This window comes from Cryptotermes secundus, unplaced genomic scaffold, assembly GCF_002891405.2.
Source record: "Cryptotermes secundus unplaced genomic scaffold, Csec_1.0 scaffold200, whole genome shotgun sequence".
In the NCBI taxonomy this organism is placed as follows: domain Eukaryota; kingdom Metazoa; phylum Arthropoda; class Insecta; order Blattodea; family Kalotermitidae; genus Cryptotermes; species Cryptotermes secundus.
Window position 1 is genome coordinate 192,517 of NW_019727788.1, and position 17,948 is coordinate 210,464.

A 17,948-nucleotide genomic window follows, 5' to 3' on the forward strand; every position below is an offset into this window, starting at 1 on the left:
GGACATGACGCCAGATCCACAAGGCCACACAATCCACGACCGACTCAAATAGCAACCCCCCCTTAAGGGTCAATGCCCTCCCATTTACCTTGGCTTTCTCCCCCAACACAATATCCCATATACCTGCTCGAAATTTGCTCCTGTCCCAGACCCTTCTCCTCTCCCTCCCCACTGATTCCCCATGTAGACTTGTCCCCTTCCTTCCCTGCTCTCATAGATCTGAGTTTATTTCCAACATTAGTCTGCTTGCACCTGTCCTCACTGTCTCTTCGCTTGCGGATTTTCTTATTTTTCCTTCTACCCTGAAGATGGAGGCGATACGTTCCTCCGAAACGTCGGTTAACACCACATCTACACGGTGCCACACCCCAGAAGACTGCTTTCTTCAATGCATTTCTTGTTTTCCTAAGCTCTGCAGAATTCTAAAGGTCTCCGTGAGGTAGGAACGAATGGTATTAGAGCAATGAGCGCAAATAAACTGATGTTCTGGAGTTTCCAAAATGTTGGGGGTGTTTTCAATTAGCTAAAACCTCCATAAAGAGGTCCTCTACCACGATGCCAAATTTAAATGAAATAGGTGCAATGGTGTGGAAATGTGTAAAGAACAAACAGAAAAGCTCTCTTATAGAGACTTATAGACAAATAGAAAATTATTACATCTATAACTGAGAATTGTATACAACTTAAACATGAATTCCTTGATTTTCACAGTCCGTATGAAGTATAACTTTAAAATATAAAAATTCATCCAGTTCTTACTGAACAGGATCCACGTATCTCCGATGTCCAGGAAGCTATATCACTAGTAGATTATAATTTCCATCGTTTCGTTGATTTCGACGGATTACGATCCTCTTGCTTAACATAAGATGTCGAAGGGTAAAATGAAATCCAAACATAGCGTTTGAAACTCAATAACGAGAGGTCAAAAGAAAATATGACATAATGATTTAGTTTATGGTATTCTGGATTATGATACCGTGTAGTCTTGTAGAAGGTTACCAACTTTTTTGGAGGAAGCCACTAACTCCATCTGCAGGGAGACAGTACCTTTCACCGAAACTCCGGTAAATACATAAAAGAGTACACGTTGATATAACCGAGATCACAATCTAAATTCCTGTTACCTTAAAGATCTCTGATTTCATATGACACAAAGAGTTTCTTAATAGCTGACTGCAGCATGCGGTACGCAAAGAACGTTGCAAGAAGACATATCCGGTGTCTTTGTTCTGACAAGATGGAGCGAAGCTGGGTGAAACTCTTCACTTCTGCTACCAGATGATAGACTGTGACATAGCGCAGTCGTGATGCCAGTCATTACTAGCATCTAGAATGTTTCTAGAAGGCCCCTGCTCCAGTGAGTACGATCTGTGGTACCTCAGACGTTCCCATTGTCTGAGGTAGGCCTATGTGTAATATATACGGCCTCCTAGCAGTTGTGTTTACCTTCTTCATCTGATTTCTCATTGTACACGTATTTACCCTGATTTTAACGTTTTATTTTAGACATCAGTAGTATCGGTTGGTATCGAGCAGGTGCTCTTCAAATACTAAGGCGTTGATGCTAACCGGGCCACCCCGTTAATATAGTGGCTATCACTTTTTTAATATTCAAAGGGTTACGGCTTCGAGCCGAACTATTGTCGCTAATATCGAACATTATTGTAAATAATGTCTGGCAGTCTAAAGACACCTACTCGCCTGAGGAGGGGTCTGACCTCGTTGATGTAACGGTAACGCTCTAGATTGTTTTCGGGAGATGGTCGGTTCGAATCTCGCCCGGGCCATTGGTTTTCCTGACTGAAGTTTTTTGTGGTTTATCTCGTTCCCGCAGGAATTTGGTAGCTAGTGCCTCGATAATTTCACGACTACTTCAGTCCAAATCTTTTCAAGTTCATTATTCAGCCTACCTACTACCTACCTACCTACATACCTACCGCTTTACAGCCCTTTTATGGGACCTTGGCAACTTGTTCTATTTCTTAACCCAATACACAGCCGATATGACTCCTTGACGGGGAATCAGCCCGTCGCAAGGCCGATACCTCCAGAGGACAGCACAAACAGAATAAATGCAGACAGACACCCATGCCTTGAGTGGGGTTCGAACCCACGATCCCAGCGTTCGAGCGAGCGAAGACAGTTCATGCCTTAGACCGTGCAGCCACTGTGATCTGCGTTATTCAACCTACTACTCGAAAATATATAGCCTAGATACTGACATCTGGTAAAATTAATCATTAAAAGCACCCAGTGAGAGGAGTCAGGAACATCCTAACTCCATGCATCATAATTCTTGAGAAGCTTATACTAGCTTAGCTTTTTAAGAAATTTCCAACTTTTTAGAGACCCCTGATATTTATTACGAGAGCCTACCACTTCTTCTGTCCTGAGTCACGTGAATCAAGTCCAACATATGACATGTATTTAAATATTTCTTCTATGTATAGGACTTGCCTTTACGTTTTGCAAAATTTCACTTCTCTTCTCCCCGTGCGTGCTACATTTCTCTCTCACTTTCTCTCTTTGACTAGGCCAACCTAACAGACCAATCACTTGCAAAGAGTACAAATTATGAAGCTCACTTTACAATGAAGGTACTTTTACTTTAATGTTGATTATGTTAGGTTAGAATTACTTAAATTACAAACGAGTTAGCATTCGCTATGCCTAATTTACACTGGCTCGATCTCTTTTGCAATTAAAGGAGAGTGAGGAAACAGTTTTTTTTTTGTAAAATTAAACTAAATCCTTTCAATAAACTCGCGTGGCGCCGGTCACGGTAGCCGAGCGGTCTAAGGCATGTACTGTGTTCGGTCGTTTGGAAACCGGGATCGTGGGTTCGAATCCCACTCAGGGCATGGATGTTTGTGTGCGTTTTTCTGTGTTCGTGTACAGGTAGAGGCCTTGCGACGAGCTGATCACCCGCCCAAGGAGTCCTACCGAATGTGTAAGATCTAGAAAAACCGAAGTGAACGGAGAAGTTCATGGAAGTAGGCCTAGGTCCACTGGGGCTGTAGTGCCAAGGAAAAAGAAAATAAATAAATAAACTCGCATGGCGGCGTAGTCGCCTGCAGCATATGACACAGGAAAGCGGTGGAATTAGAGTATTCATTTGCTGTTTATTTATAATTACCAAAAACACACACTCTCCATATTGTAGCGTAGTGCTTAAGGCACTATGTTACAAGTCGGAAGGCCGCAGGTTCAAATACCGATGAGTTCATTGGATTTTTTTCAATTGACCTAATCCTTCCGGCCGCACTATGGCCCTGGGTTTCACTCAGCCTCTAACAGAAATGAGTACCAGGAATTAAATAAATAAGGCTGACAAACTTACCGCCATCATTGAGTCGATTGTCTAGATAATGTGGGACCCTCAACGTCTTACAACCCTATGGGCTTTTATGGCCTGTTACAGGGATAGCTTTACTTTTTCTTTTTTTACTTTATACACCCTCCATATTATCACAACAAAACATAACAGAGTAGAAGTGGTAAGGTAAGGTAAAAGACAAATTAGTCTCTGTGCTTAATTGAATACCATGCATGCCGTGAAGATAAATGGGAAAATGAAAGTATAGCTACACGCATTGTTAACCTCTGCAATAAGTAGACGTGAGTTGTCAGCTTCATGTCCTGGCCGCTTTATCTCCAAGGGAAATTAAGCCGGTACCAATTTAGTAGAAGGCTTAGTCAGCCCTAGATCCACTCTAATCGCTATGATAAGCAATATCTGTGCCCCTGCCTGGTACCGAATTCCAATTCCTGGTCACTGTAGACTGAATTATACCGATTAACGGGCAGCGCGAGAATTTTCTCTTCCCCGCAGTGTCCAGACCATCTGTAGGGTCCATCCAGCCTCCTATCTAATGGCTACTGACGGCTCTTTCCCGCAGGCGTAAAGTGGCAGGGGCGTGAAGTTGACTTCCATCTAATGTCGAGGCCAAGAATGCTGGAGCTACACCTTCACTCCCCCATACGTGAGAACTTTACTTTTACTTTTACCTAAGAGCGGTAAGGTGTACCACGGTCTCGGGTCTCGTGCCGTTTAGAAACTTGACATGCCTCATTATTTTTGTTTGCATCTGTTGCAATGTTAATCACACCACAAATGTTACATTAAGAAAACATAAAAAATATTCTTCGTTGCACTTTGTTAAAAATATACAAATCATAATGTTATATTGCAGCATCCTATTGCACTGCGTAGATCTGACTATTATACCGTCTATGTGCAACATTGGTTACTATTCTGTCGTTGTTTTCTCTTCGTTGACAGTACATATTTCGGCCTAACTGGCCATCTTCAGGTGTACATGCACCGGCCATTTTAAGGTGTGCCTGTACACCTGAAGATGGCCAGTTAGGCCGAAACTTATAGTGTCAATACGGAGGAAAGGCGAATGAATAGTAACCGACGTTGCACATAGATGGCATAAAAGCAAAACACAAAATCAGATATATTAATTAATGAAGAGTTTAAAATATTTTGTAAAATCAGTAATTTCTTAGAAACGAAATAGATTAAATTTTTATTTCATGTATAGTAGGAGTAATTGGGCCGATACAGTCGTAAATTAAGCTGGTCCAGCAGTTTGAGTTTACACCCCCAACAGCATATTTAATGGAAATAAGCTTGCGTATTTTTTGACAGGACTGCTGTAGACGAATTTCCTAATTTACATTGAATGTATGCATTTTTTTTGCAAAGAAGATACAGAAATTATAGAAGCTAACACAATATCCTTAATTACATGAAACATTTAATGAACACTTCTATCGTTACGGAAAGTTTAAGCATGAGTCCAGCTGTACCTTCGAAAGTACGGTGTAATTAAGCAAATTACTCATTATTCGAGTATTTACTACTTATTTTGACACTTCATATAATCTTCAGAAAAAACTCGGTTACGGGGTCAAAGGTAGTCTGCCGGTGATCGTGGTGGCCGCATAGTTTCATAAGCCCCCCAATGTTCGCACGGACTTGTATCGTGCCAAAATCATACATGTTCGCGCACTTCTATGTTGTGTGCCAAGTAAAATGAGGTACATTTGGCTCTTTGCTTAATTAAGCACCACGCCTTGAAGGCATGTGGGGGAATGGAGGTATATCTCCACGTATTCTTAAAATTGGTATTAGATCGAGGTGTGTAGTTGCACACCCAGTACCCAATGAGTGGGAAGCTGCGTGTCACGTGTTGTCCTATGCAGAATGGCCCAAAAGTAAGTTAACTCTTTAGCAAAAGGTACACTAAAATACGTTATAAATCACGTGGATCTCTACATCCACCCCCCATACGCCTTTATGGCTCAGTGCTTAATTATTTAAGCACAGGGATAACTTTACTATTTTTACTTTTATCCAAACGCGGATATTATAGTATATCACGTATCCTGCGTTTGCGTGAATAGTAAGACGAGGTTTGGATATGATGATCGATATTGTTCGACCTTAACACAGCTGGTTACAACAGTTCACAAATCACTATCTGATACACTGTCTTCTTCTTCGACTGGACGCACACTTAATTCGCTTAGTGGGAGGTGGAGTCCAACTGGGTCCACTCGGCACGGCGGCCACTGATTGTCTTATTGTAGCCTGCCCCGGGTGATTATGATGATGGAGAATTTGGTGGAATGAAGATTGGCAGGGGAAACCGAAGTACTCGGAGAAAACCCGCCCCAGCGCCACTTTGTCCGCCACAAATCCCACTTGACCAGACCCGGGATCGTACCCCGACCGCTGCGGTGGGAAACCAGCGACTAACCGCCTGAGCTATGGCATGGCCCCACTCACACTTCACTACTCCACTGTACTCCGTTGTACTCCTTTAATTCTGATCCGAACTGCGGCTGAATTCTGCTTTACGATTGGCTGTATACTCGGGGCGAGTCTCAAGTTGCGACCGACGTCCAATCGGCCAGTCTGTCTTGGAATAAAGAACCCATCTGGAGCTTACGACCAGATTTTTATTACTGAGTTGTGGGTTTGTTGATGTGGGGTGTCCTCTCTGGCGAGAAGATGGGTCTGTCGTTTACAATTGCTGCTGGCCCTCGCCAGTGCAGTCATTCTCGGGTCCGAGTCCCGTGGGAATCGCGACCATATTTTACTGTCTTATATTCGAGACTTCCTTTCTTGTCGCCTTCTACGACTCGCAGGGCAGGGTGGAGGTATTCGACCCCGCCTCCACACGGGATGGCTGCATTCTCAAGTCAAAATCAGAGTCACATTGCGACTGACCGTCAAGTCAGTAAGTCAGTCAGTCTTGGTGTTGAGCCTCATCTGGGGCACATGACCAGATATTTATTACTGTTTGACAGTTACATTCTTGTTACTGCGGGGCGCCCTCTCTAACGAGAGGACGGATCTGTCTTTTGTCTAAGTCACTTGTCGTAATGTGATGGTAAAAGGTAAAGTTGTTCCTGTTATTAAGTAATTAAGCACTACGCGCCATGAAGACGTATTAGCGAGTAAATGTACAGATCCACATTTTCTTGACCTTGGCACTAGCTGGAGGTGAGTAGTCAGCTTCACGCCCCAGCCGCTTTACCCCCGGGCAAAGAGCCCCCTTTACCCATTGGATAGGAGGTTGGGTGGACACCAGAACCAGTCTGCACGATATGGAGAAGAGAAAATTCTTGACCCTACTGGGACTTGAACTCCGATTCTTCGGCTCTCCATCCCATAGTCAGTCGCTATACCGACTGCTCTATCCCGGCTCCTCATAATGTAAAGGTTATTTCTATTTTCCACGTTAAACATGTTAATAAATGTATATAAAATATATAGAGTGTGTGTATCAGTTCAGGCCCAGTACAGCAGATTATGCCCTATTTCTAGTATAGCTTTCGCTACAACGGCAGTCTAGTCACTTGAACGGTCGTATGCTTGACCGCCGCAAAGTTCTGATCTGAGTTTCCTGTTATATAGCGTAACAGTATCCACGGAAACATCATCTTGGTTTGAAAGGATCCATCTCCACGGAAACGTGTTTTTCAACTCGTTCCCTAGTAATGAGTTCACATTTCACAATAATACATAGAAACTGTAAATCTATGCTGGATTTGAGGTTCTCACAGAAGTGATTATAAGAGCATAATCTTCTGAGATATATTCCCATGCAGTCCGATATCACCAATGTCTCGGCCTGCTCCTTGCTCTTTTCTTGTCTGGCTTGTTCCTCGACCCTGAAGATGGAGTTGGCACGTTCGTCCAAAAGTCGGTGAAATTTACAAGACAGCCCGGCTTTACATCCCGGAAAATAGTACTCTGTGCAGTTTTATGTGTTCCATTAGTTGTCTGGTGTTTATTTAACATCGCTGTCGATGTTTTGGGTCAAACGGTAGGATGGTTAGTGAAGAACGTATTTGAGAGAATTTTGAAAGAAGGGGGCATGGTGAAATATGAGTTACTACCCCGCTTTCTCCTGAGAGGACTGCGAAAAAGTACGAAACCCTCAGATTAGCTAGTCCACGGGCTTGGGCCGCGCCATAGCTCAAGCGATTAGTCGCTGGCTTCGTACCGCGGCGGTCCGGGTTCGATCCCGGGTCTGGTCAAGTGGGATTTGTGGTGGACAAAGGGCGCTGGAGCGGGTTTTCTCCGAGTACTTCGGTTTCCTCTGCCAATCTTCATTCCACTAAATTCTCCATCATCAAAATCATCCGAGGCAGGCTACAATAGGCCAATCAGTGGCCGCTGTGCCGAGTGGACCCAGTTGGACTCCACCCCCCACTAAGCGAATTAAAAAAAATAGTCCACGGGCTTTTCTTTTCTTTTGTATGGTCGCGAAATTTCTCTTACGTGGAAGAAAGAACACGAATTTATTATGGATGTTTGAGAACAATGTCCACCCAGGAAGTGCACGAAGTTCTAACATGGAATGCATAACTGACCACTTATTAGTACAAACAATATTAATATCCGATCAACCTATCTCATACTATGTCAAGGATACTATGGAACTCGGGTAATCTTGTTTCAACCACAATCATTTAAATTCAGACCATTAAATGAGAATATGAATATTAGATGTACTTCACTACAGATTGTGCAAATATTTTAGTTAATCGGTTTGTAGGTAATTTAACGAGGCTGTGTGAACAGCTTAGATTGCGAACAATTGAATGACTCGACTCTTGGAATTAAATAATTAACTACTATTTTCTCATTCTGCTATCTGTGACAAGTAGTAACAGTAACAGTAATTAATCATTCAAGATGGCGCAATATGTTAATCTTATATAGTAATTAAGTACAAAATTATCTATAAATAAGACATGTGAATAGAAATATAAATGAACAGAATAAACTGCATTAAAAACTTGCTTACTTTTATAATTCCTGCAAGATCCGTCAACTTCTTGGAAAATCTGTTATGCTTATATCTCATTTCACTGATACGCACAGTTGAGAAAAGTTATTGTTGATAATAACACATTGTACTTTGTACATAAATACGGGTAGAATAAAGTATTAATTATTTATATACAATAAACGTTTATGTCAAACGAAGTACCCTTCTTTTCGAAGACAGATAACTGCACAGTGTAAGGATACTGAAGCGAATGCAGCGCGGTGCATCCTCGTCCGATACGCAGTGTGGGCTCATGACTATCTAGAGAAGGTAGCAGGAACACGTATCTTCCTTCTTCTATCTTGGAGCAATTTTAATAAGCAGGAGAGAAAGTTGGCTCACTTTGTTCTTCCCAGTCAGTCTACCGAATACCCTGTTTCACCATCGCAAATATGCATTTAATTCTTTATTACGAAGAGTTACAGCGGTAGGATGTTGCGATGTTTCGCATTATGCAAATGGACAAATGTGTTTCACACATTAAATACTGATTTTGCTGATTCTGTAACATGAAGGACCACACTCAGCAAATAGAATTTAAACATGTCGATTGTTTAAATTTTATTCGGAAAGTGTAAGAACCCAGAAAATACAATAAACTATTAAACATATTCAGAATTACTGGGTTTTCTGACTTCGTCCATCGTCCGGTATTCTATAAGCTGAAAACACGTTTCGGAAACTGAATCTGTTTCCGTCCTCAGGTGATTTGGGGGGGATACCTATTCTGTTGTGTTCCTTAGAAAGAGCTGACCCCAAACATTACTCAACCTCTGTCAGATTCACTCACTCACTCATGAAGCTGAGAGCCCTTCTTGAGAAGCCGCCAATTCTGCAGCTATTCAAGAAGTTACCAGCATTTTATGGAACCCGAAAGTCCATTACCGTGTTCACAAGAACCCTCCACTGGTCCGTATCCAGAGCCAGATAAATCCAGCTCATATCATTCCATCCTATCTCGCTCAGAATCATTACAGCTATTTAATTATCTGAGTCCAAGATAATTTGGAGGGAGATATCAGGAAAATATGCAATGAACTTTTGATAAAGCACACACATTCGTGTAACTAGGATAGGAAGGGAGGTAGACGTTTATGCTACAAATCTAGCCAACAAAATAAAATGCATGAGCACAAATGCATAGATCCAGTTTCCGAGATGATGTGTTCTCTAGCTTCTAGAATACCGGAAGACGGACAAAGTCCGAAAACACAGTAACTCTGAGTGTTATTACATCATCGTCAGAACCACTTAGAATCTAACTGTAAAACATGCTTATAACGGTATCTGAAGGGGTTTAATATGTTTCGGTCACATTTTCGGTAAAATATATTTTATTAGTATAAATCTCATGTATTATAACCGTCGCAACACACAAACTTATGTTGTATATTTATATTAATATACTACGTACTTACACGTACATACTCAAGGCTGGAACAAGCCTAAGTGCTGTTCCAGGGGACGAGAAATTTCAATATCCATTCCATATAGTTAATAGCTCATCAAGTCTCGCAGAACTTCGCCACAAATAAAAATACGAAAGTTTTCACACTCTGACGAGAACAGTCGTTGCTTTCATAATTATTAAACCAATTTTATTTATATTGCTTCATAATGTACTTAGACATTATCAAATGTGGTCACGATACGAACGGCCAGCGCAAATTCAGCCTAAGAAGCTGTTTGGTTCACCTGCATTTTCACGAGAAGACAGAGTGAGCATATCCGCAAATAAAGTAACGAGAATTATACCTGAATGCGAAGACATTCAGTAAACAAGCGACAAGATTGGCGACACCTCTAATAATTCACGATAGTTGTCAGCCTGCCACTTTCATAGAAAATGCGAAGGCAATTCGTATCCGTGAAGTCGATGATTCATCCAAAAAGTATGAGTACAGAATTTGACGGAAGAAAAATCTCTGCCGTATACATTCTGGAGTAATATGGAACTTCCATCAGAATTGTGATTTTGGAACAAACACCAAAAGTAAGAATGCTGTAAGCTTATTTGTGGCATTATTTTTAATAGTAGGCCTAATTACAATGTTGTACAGTTATAACCAGGGCCTAAACCATGACCTAAAGATATTTTAAGATGACCGAAAAATCCAGAAAAATTACCTATAAAAATGAACGAAAAATCCAGAAAAATTATATAAAAGTTAAGAAGCGACATAAAAATGTATCATGTCATGGAAAATATATTAATTGTTTTAAAATGTATTTTTAATCTTTATTAACACTGTGAACTCGACGTTACCCTTTAAGTTCGTCCTCGTTTTTATGTTGAAAATTAAGCAATATATGGTTGAATTTGAAGCTAAATGTTTTAATACGATTTTTTCCTACCGTGTTAAAACGCTTATCAAATGTACATTTACGGTACGTATTCCAACATTTAAGTCTTACCTCATTCAGAGTTGCAGTAGATAACAGTCAACATGCGGAGATTCTCGAAGGTGAGAGAGCGCCTATTGTCCGAGAGCACATTATTGTACGCGGAGAAACTCCTTTCCCCATCTGCAGACACAGTTGGAGCGTACTTGAAGTGTACCAAATCACTAGCAGTAAGTTCCTCTTCAATATTGAAAGTGATGAAGGACTCTCCCATCAGAATTCGAGAAATGCTGCATAATGTTTCATAACCTGAGTTTTATCTAGAACATTTTTCATTTTTCTTGACACCATTTTACCAATGTCCCCCGACACTTTCTTCAGATCACTGGCTATTTTCTTTTACTAGAGCGAGCGAATCTTCTAGCGTTGCTCCTTTCTCCTGTAAGCAATTGATTCATTCCGTCAAGGAACTGAAACTTGTCTTTATGGAGGCCAACAGTCCTTCCATTTCGCTGCACGAGAACTGTTCCTGAGCAGCTTCAATTGCCCTCGCATCCTCCGTCTTCATTGAATCTACAGTGTTTTTCACTACCTGAAAAATATCGCAATAGTAAATTGCAGCATCAATCCACGTTCCCCACCTTGTGATGACGGGTTCCGGGGGCAGTGGAACACCAGGAGCCATAGGTTTGTACTGCACTTTACGAGCTGGAGCCTTGACGAAAATCTTCTTCGTCCACGACACGAGAGCATCCACTTGAGTGAATGTTGATCTCACTTCCTCCGTCAATCTATGCAGGGCATGTGCTAGGCAAGTAACGTGCACCAATTTCGTACAAAACGACTTTATTGACTTGCCTGATTTTAAAATATATAGGGCCGCATCGGTCACAGAAAGCAAGACGACAAGGTGTCGTATACCCTCTGGCCACAGCAGAAACATCGACCTGTCAAAGAGTTTACAAATTGTCGAATGATTAACGGATTCTAGCACCTCACTCATAAGCAGAAACACTTCACCTGGTCCGCCAATTTCCAAGGTTCCAATGATGACGTTTGCCACGTAGTGAGCCTCCGTATTGCAGGTCTCCTAAATAGAAATGAAAATCTTCTTCCCATGCACTTTATTCCTAATCATTTCCAGGATACTGTTGTAGCACTTGGAGAGGTACTTCTTCCTGAGTGTGGATTCATCCGGGATGGAAGGAACACAATTCACTTCCAGAAAACTTCTCAGTTTTTCATTTTTCAGACCCCAAAACGGAATATTTGCGGACACCAGAGCATCATACAGATCTGTGAAAAAATCCGACCACTTATTTCCGCCTTCCAATAAACACTGTTGCAGTAACATTTGCACAGATTTCTTTTTGTTCGAAATTTGCACTGCTCGTATATGCTTGTTGCGGCCGATATGTTGTTGTACCGTGAAACATTTTTCTGCCGCTAATTTTGTGTCACACACCTTACAGTATAAAATGTTACCGTCAGTTGAAAATATATCATCTCCCAGATCAGCTACAGTCTGCTTTAAATGACACGATTTAGATGGCTTTGCTTTAGGCATCGCGATAAAATGAATCATTCTAGTGCAACATAGAACAGAACTTTTCACACCGAGAACCTTTCGTCAGCTGTATCTTTGTCTGTACGGTCAAGGGCGAGAAACTGAAGACAGACGGAGCTTTATTGAGCAACAATATGAATTAAAAAGCGAGGGATTCCGAATAGAAATATTTGTAACTAAGCAAATCCCTTTGCACAAAACTTGGAAAGGGCCACAGTGTGAGTGACCGCTGTCTTACCCTGCTGCCAGCTTAAAATGTTTTATTTTATGTAATGTCAGCACTTTCCGAAAAACGAACGGAAAGGACGGGACAGGATTACAACTTCTTATTGCATACTGTGGTCGCAGGTACTTGGGGTGCAGTTGCACGCTGCCTTTGTAGAGACGGGAGAAAGAGAAAGAACACTTTACTCGTATATTATTCACATTTCTGAAAACATATGAAGAAAGTTCCCTAAAATGACTAAATGACAAAAGATACCCTTAAAAGTAAAAACTTTACCGAAAATTTTAGATAAAAACTTAAAAATTACGAAAATTGACAAAAAAAAAAGACCTATAAAAGTTGCATTTCTGTAACCAGCAGCTCATCTCCGGGATTTATATATTTACGGGCATCGAATAGGATACAAGGAAAGGAAGATCGCATGTCATCAAAATCCTGGCCCTGGTTATAACCTATGCCCTGTGGTTTTTATAGGAAGTTTAATACAAAATACACAAGGCTAACGTGTTTTCCGCAGGAACATAGAATGTTTTATAAAACGTAGGATATTAAGTAATCCAGTCACTAGTAAATAGCGTAGAAGTCAGGAAGCATCTTAATGGGAACAAAATGGCAGCATCTAATACAATTTCTTTCCTCGCTATTAACGAATTTTCTTGGTCTAACCCTGAATGCAGTTAAACGTAGAATTTACAATCTGCGTCGTGAACCTAAGGGATTTAATTTTTTATGATTCTCATTATCTGAAGAAGAATATTCCTGGTACTCATTTCTGTTAGAGGCTGAGTCGACCCCAGGGTCATAGCGCGGCTGGAAGGATTAAGTAAATTGAAAAAATCCAATGACCTCATCGGGATTCGATCCCGCGACCTTCCGGTTTGTAGCATAGTGCTTCAATCATTTACGCTACCGCTGTGATCTAGTGGCTACAGATCCAGAGGTACCGGGTTCGATTCCAGGCGTTACCAGATTTTCTGAGTTGTCGTAGGGTCTGGAACGGGGTCCACTCAGCCTCGTGAGGATAACAGAGGAGTTATTTCAAGGAACTAGCGGCTCCGGTCTAGAAATCCGAAATCAACGGGATACCCTCTCTCCGCTAACGTTGGCACTAACTTCGCCGACAAGCGGCGGTCTCTCGGTCGGTATAGTTCGCTTGTGGACTACAGGCCACGGAGTTTGTTTTTGTTTGTCTCATTATCTGATGACATTGTTTCAAATACCAAAGTTATGAAGTACCGAACGAGAAGGAAAGCCATCATGAATGGTATGGATTTTGCGTGGCTTGACATTCGTCTGAAGACACTAAAACATGGCGTTCTTACTACTACCCAAAGATTCATTGTCGTTTTCACAAGATCCCACAACTGGTCCCTATCCTGAACCAGAAGAATCCAGTCAACAAGTTACCTTCTTATTTTTTAAGATTAATTTTAATATCATGCTCCTATCCATGCCTATGTCTTCCAAGTGGTCTCTTTCTTTAGGTTTGCCTATTAGTTGTGTATATTTCTCTTCTTTGCCATGGGTGCTACATGCCTTACTCATTTCATCATTCTTGTTTGGATCTTGCAACATCTGGCAAGGAGTACAATTCATGAAGCTCCTACTTATGCAACTTACTTCAGAATCCTGTTATATCTTCTTCACCCTAAATATTTCCCTCAGAATCATGATCTCACACACCCTTAGTCTGTGTTGATCCTTTAATGTAAGGGCTCAAACACAATTTGTACTAAATTAGAATTGTGTAGGTTGGAACAGTGACCGTTCTGATTGCCAAAGAGCGAAAAGCATGTTACCTCACCCAAATATAAAACTGAACAGTCTGTCCATATTTTCTAAAAGTACTGTATGAGTACAAAGGCTCTATCCTACACAAGGATGAACTTCAACCGTCTTCAAATTACCATCTGATCTGTACTGAAGAGAAGGGTTTGAGTGTCTTACTGCCCATTTGGCATTGATTGCATTTTGTGTAGGCATTAGATCTTACATTTCCTCAGCAGTATTTAGTTCCTAACTTGTATCTTAATTGTATCTCTTAATTTTACTTCCGGTGCTTGAAGTTAGAAACACTTTGTTGTTCTCAACCTGTATCATTTCCATATAATGAAATATGGAAACTGGCATTATATTATAAATTTCAATTCTGTTTGACATAAAAAGTAAAATACTAAACAACCCCATTATCTGTAAAGTATAGGAACACGAATTTGCCTGTTGCATGAGAAAACATCATGGAGAAACACAGTGCAAAGTCAAAACAATGTGTCTTGGCTTTAGTTCTTGTGTCAGCCTTCCTAGGCGACATAGCAGTTTGATGGGTGAAAGATTTCATATACATGTTGTGGTATCTATACCTGTTACTAGGAAATCACTGCAAAATAAGCAGCTATACAACAGATGTTGCTAGGCAATGGCCACAATAGATTCATAACACACAACAATGGAGTAACTGGGAAGCGGTGTTCTCTATGCGGGTCATCTGACACCTACATGATGCAGCAGAACTGTTGGGAGAGGTGTTTTCTGTGCTGCCCATGCTGAGACCATATAACAGAGCAGCTGCAATTACAAGAGAGTCTTGAGGTGACAGAAGAGTAGGAGGTTGGTGTGAGATAGCCACAAACCTGAGAGTTAGTTGTGAGATAGCTGCCAGCCAGTAAGGACATGAACACAGAAGCTGAAGAAGCTACAGTATTGGAAGCCATTACCAGGCCAACACCGGTGAAGATACAGAAGACTGAGAAGACTTTGTATGTGTTGTAGCGAACTGCAGTGTGTATGTGAATTAGTAGTAGTGTTATAGTCATTTGTAGTTACATTCTGTAAGTTTTCAGTACATCCAGTTACCAATCCATGCCCCATCTATAGTCACACTCAATCATGTGTCAGTATACTAGTGAATAATTTTTATTCCTACTTTCAGGATACAGTACTTTAAATACAGTGTTGTTGAAAAAGAACTCATGATTCCAGATCAGTCATTCTGTGTTCAGCAACTCACAAATTTTCATTCCTAGCCTGCTTCCTAAGCACACTCAATGCTGTGACAGAAGAACTGCAAGCCTTGGGAAAAGAACTTTCAGGTATTGAATCAATTCGACATTGGTTTACTTCATTTAAGGAAAGAAAAATTAAAGAGAAAGTACTTCGTTTGTTTCATGTTTCACAAGTTACTGCATGTTTAAACTAGGGAGTTCTTTCTTGATGACCACACATCATAGAAGCAGCATGCTATGAACAAACACACAGTTCTGTCTGTCACATCCTGTAATTTCCAGTAAATAGGTGCCAAATAAGATCTAGTCTTTCATACTTCTTTTCAGTTATGTGTTTTAAATATAATTAATTTGCACTTGGAACCATCTCTCAGACGAGCATTTGTGACTCCCTTATTGATGAATGAAAGAACACAGATCCTGGCCAACTGCGGTGAATGAAATATAACACTACAAAAAGTATACATTTATTGAAAGTTTAACAAATTCGGTATTCAGTTTCACAGTACAGTAACTTGTAATTATGCACCATCACATATTTATTCAATGATGGTTTGGGACAAAAGAGGGTTACATCATTTTACTATCATTTTTACAAGTCAGAAAGTTAGTCTTATCCACATAGGTGCACCGCTTAGGGATCCTGCTTAACATCATTCATTCTTTTTCAGAATATTTTTGAGACTCCACTAATTATCCCTTCATTTCAGAGTGAACTACAGGATCCTGACCCATGTAACAGCAGAACTTCAGTGTGGGGGTTCCTTGAAGACGAAAGACATTTTTGACAGTTATTAAGATAAGAATGCTAGCATAACCATGCAGAAATATCTGCCCTGAATCTTGAACAATTTCTGTTGTTTATGGCAGTTACTTATATTTACCATCTGTAGGTTCTTGACTCATGACACTTTTGTGATCTTCAGGGCATGTTTCGTTATCATATATGGAAATATATGAAGGTTATACATGGTCCCAGAATTATCTAAATACAAATGACAGGTATAATACAAACACAAACTCAGTGATGAATCCCACAAATAGCAGACACAACAAAATACTGACAAGACTAACAGTAACTAAACTTCTTTAAGTCTATTTCTTCTGGTATGTGCCATATGTTACTACTTTATTTTATGTGTATGAGAGTCATTTTTAATTTTAAGCAAACATTCCAAACATTACTCCTCCTTCATCAAATTAAGAAAAGTTAGGAAATGGATGGACAGCATAATAATTCTGGCACATCTGGTTCCTTTTGCTGAATTATCATGAAAGGTGACCAGCTTACAGAAAAAATGTTGGGTATTAAATGCGTGTTCCGTTTTTATCAGGAACTTTTGTTTGAAAGCTTCCCCTCTTGACAAATAATTACACTTGAGATGTGTAAAGTATCCATTACTGCAGTCCATTTGAATGTTTTTAAACTTTGGCAGAAATCCCCAATATTAAATTCCATGAACATCTGATCAGCCAAAATAGTAAAGATTAACATGTACATTAATGCAATTTGGATGCTGTGTGTGTTAAAAATGAATGAATATTTGATAAAATGGTGAATAATACATTCTTTAATTTCACTTTATTACACAAGCAATCTTTTAAAGTATGAAATAGTCTTACTAAATCTGGTCAACAAGAGCGCAATTCCATCATGTTTCAGAAGTAATGATCGAACCTATTTCTCATTATTATGATCAGTAACTGTTCATATTATACGTACTTGAATGTCACTTGAATGTGATCACTTCTGTTGGTTCCCTATCAGGCAAGACATCCAAGCTACTACATTCTTGATTAACTGGGGGAGGGGGGAAGGAAGGAAGATTATTAGGGGACTTTGTTCAGCAAACTGATTGGTGTGTCCAATGTCAAAAGATAAATTTCATGTGAAATTGCTATTTAAAAACTCAAGAAGTCCTTCTGTATTTCATTTTCTTTTTTAATGGGCAGAAACAGCATAAGAGATTCTCAGAAGTTATGCTCATCTTTCTACCAACAGCATTTGGGTAAATAAATATGTGTATGTGTTGTTTTATAAATCCCAAGTTACATATTCCTTCTACTGATTATCCTGGAAATTCATTTTTCTTTGAGCCCAGATAATTGAGTCTATAGTATTTGGCTTTTTATTACAATATCTGCATTTCTATTGCAGTTGGTGATTTCTAAATGGAATCCCCAACATTTTGTAACTGCATTCTACAATGTCCAGGCCAGATCTGTTCACTCGGCCTCCTACCCCAGGCATAAAGCAGCCACAACATAAAGGCCTCTCACATCTAATGTCAAAGTTTAGAACATGTAGAACTGTACATCTATTCCTCCATTCATTTTCATGGTGTGGTACTTATTAAGCATGGACAACCTTACTTACTTGCATTCTTTAAACATGTTAAAATAAAATATGCAAAACCTCAGTAGCTACATACCAGAGAAAACAAAACAAA